The 3,015-nt window shown below is 39.8% G+C and overlaps 1 pseudogene; it reads right to left on the bottom strand.

The window, feature by feature from the left end:
• Nucleotides 1-1,743: 1,743 nt before the first annotated feature.
• Nucleotides 1,744-2,173, bottom strand: LOC110285025 (small ribosomal subunit protein eS12 pseudogene; annotated as a pseudogene).
• Between the last annotated feature and the right edge of the window lie 842 nt (nt 2,174-3,015).

The following is a 3,015-nucleotide window of genomic DNA, read 5'->3' as shown; positions in this document are numbered from 1 at the left end:
AGGAACAAGTAGAATAGTATGGCCAACTCCCTTCTCCATTTAGATTTGGTCTGACTTTGACTTTCATGGGTCTTATGCAGCCTGTTAAAACCACTTTTAATTCATATGTGGAACTGTCTTCCTGAGGTCAGAAGACACAATGTCCTTGATACCATCTACTCCTCTGACTCATAACACTCTTTCTTCACTCTCTTCAATTATTTTTGATGCTTTCATGTAGAATCTGTAGTATATAGTCTCCATGACCACCTTTGAGTCTCTATGTTGATATTCATCTATGTCGAATACAATTTTTTTCTGATGAAAGTTGAGGGGTAGTTTAATGTATTGAAATAATCATAAGTCATTATGAGTTGGTTTAATACTATGCTCATTCGGTTGGTTTCTCCTGAGGCCCATGATATGTCTATTTATAGGTTCTTGGCTCACTGATAATCCAGGTATGGATTTCACCTTATGGAGTGGAACATAAATCCAAACAAAGTGGTTGGTTCTCCCAATGATATTCATACTACTATTGCATTAGAAGGCTTGTCTTGACAGGCTAATCATTTAGATCACAGGATTCACAGATAGGTAAGACTGATGTTTATATTTCTCAGTGGTAGAATATATAACATCTTCTATGGCTAGCTTTGAGATCAGTTTCAACTGCCTATGACTAATGAGGTCATATTTCTTACAGGAGAACCTACACATGCCACTCTCCTGAACCAGTATAATTTCTTACTGCATTCAAACATTTGTCTTTATTCCCACAGATAAATAGCACTCTCAGCTCTTATCTAAGAGATTTCTTCTTACAGCAGTCAGAGAAAGATACAATGACTGTGATATGCCTTTTCTCAATTGATATATATCATGCACTTAAGGCTCAAAGAATATCACTGAGTAGAGGAAGAGGGGAAGAAGGGTGAGATTATAAGAACAAACCACACTGCTGCAAATTTGTCTATTCTAGATATCATAGTGAAGTTCCTATCCTTAATTCTCAGCAATACGGTTGCTTACATAGTATCTGAACAATAACAACACCAGTTAACATGCCAATGTACATGGAGAAAATCACACAGGGCCCTACCCCTATATCAAGGGACACAGGCAACTAGAGGGTGCGAGAGAGGAAGAGATGAGTTCCATAAATGGTGATCCAATCCCAAATAGCCAGCTCTCTCTTCTCTCTCTCTCTCTCTCTCTCTCTCTCTCTCTCTCTCTCTCTCTCTCTCTCTCTCTATTTATATATATATAAAACATTAAACAATGGCAACCTGAGTCTACTTCTACCCTCAGGGTATCCAGGTACCACTGCACGCCAGACTGGACTGGATAGAATGAAGCTCAGCCAGATGAGTGTTTTGGACAGGAACTTGGTCGGAGTAGGTGTGGGGAAAATAGCCCTCTCTGGAGACAGCTTTCAATGAAACAGCTTTCTTTTATATGGAGGTAATCGGGGCTATATTAATCTTAGGGAGTAGATAGGGGATTTAGAGGTGAGTGTACATCATTGGCTGAGATGCTGAGCATTCTTCATTTGCCTGAAGACAAATTACAGGCACTTGCTTTCTGGTCATGTCTTTATAGGGAGAGAGGAATTATATAGTGACCTGTAATTTGGTCACCAGGCTATGTGACTACTTTTAAGAAGGTAACAATTCTTAAAGAATCTGACCTATCACAGATTCAAGGCATAGTACCTGTTTCTTTTCTTTTCTTTCTTTTTTTTTTTTTTTAGCCAATGTTTATTTATTTCTTGCACTTGAAGTATTCCTCGATGACATCCTTGGCCTGAGATTCTTTGCCATAGTCCTTAACCACTACGCAACTGCAGCCAACCACCTTCCGTGGTTTCCCCTCGATCGGTTTTACAGAGGCTACCCATTCCCCTAGTTTCTTGTTGTCATCAACCTTTATCAGGTTGATTTGGTGCTCAGCACAAAGTGCCTCCACTAGCTTGACATACATGGGCTCATCACAGTTGGATGCGAGCACACAGAGATGGGCTTGGCGCTTGTCTAAGGCTTTGGCATCTTCGCGTATGCCACGTGCTAGGCCATCGTGGATAAGGGCGGTCTTCAGCACCTCTTGTAGAGCAGTGTTGACGTCCATTACACCTCCAGCAGCTATGCCTTCCTCGGCCATGGCGGTGAATCACGGGTGACGCCGAATCTTGAACGCACCCAAGCTTCTGCCGCCACGCAAGTCGGTGGCGGCAGGGGAAAAAAAACAAAAAAACAAAAAAACAAAACCCTGTTTCTTATAATATGAATGGAAACTCTGAGATAGTGGAGAAAGAAGGCAGAGTCTCAGGTTCAGTATGTCAATATCCTCATAGGAAAGGCCAAAACATTTGCACCTAACAAGTACCACACAAACTTTAAAAATGTCCATTTGTGCTTCACATCAATAGTATTCAGAGTAAGGCCAATGAGCTAGTAGTGGTAGTATCATCAAAGCTTGTTAAATTTGTGAGATGTAGGATTCAACCAGACTGCTGAATCAGAATCCACACTTCCACCAAGTCACCAGGGAGTCTATATGCACACTGAGGTTTAAAACCTATCATCCAGAGAGATTTTCTATTCACTTAAGAGGAAAATTGATCTTTGAATGCATAATTGTCTATTCTTATTTTAATAACATGAGATAGATGGATAACCTCATTTACACTAATGTGCCATGAAGATCACATAGGATCATAAACAGAGAACCTTTCAGATTCATATGGTCATGAGGATAGGACAGTGGTTTGTAGTAAGGAATCTATTCTGTTGCTAGGTGTTGATCTTCATCTCAATTCTTATAAGAACTATATGTAGGCATAAGTCATGACTCTTGTAGCTTTTATATTAACCACGACAATAAGAAAAGTTGCCAATAATGTGCTATTATCATTACACCTGCCACTTTTCTAGGTTATGTGTGTTTGTGTTTGGGGAGATATTTCTAACAATTCATATGTGATGACAACACAAAGAGGTCTTCATCTTAACTATACTTTTCAATGGTCCCTAAAGA

This window comes from Mus caroli, unplaced genomic scaffold (assembly GCF_978045245.1).
Source record: "Mus caroli unplaced genomic scaffold, Mus_caroli_1 scaffold_19, whole genome shotgun sequence".
Lineage (NCBI taxonomy): Eukaryota > Metazoa > Chordata > Mammalia > Rodentia > Muridae > Mus > Mus caroli.
This window is presented reverse-complemented; position numbering and strand designations above follow the sequence as displayed.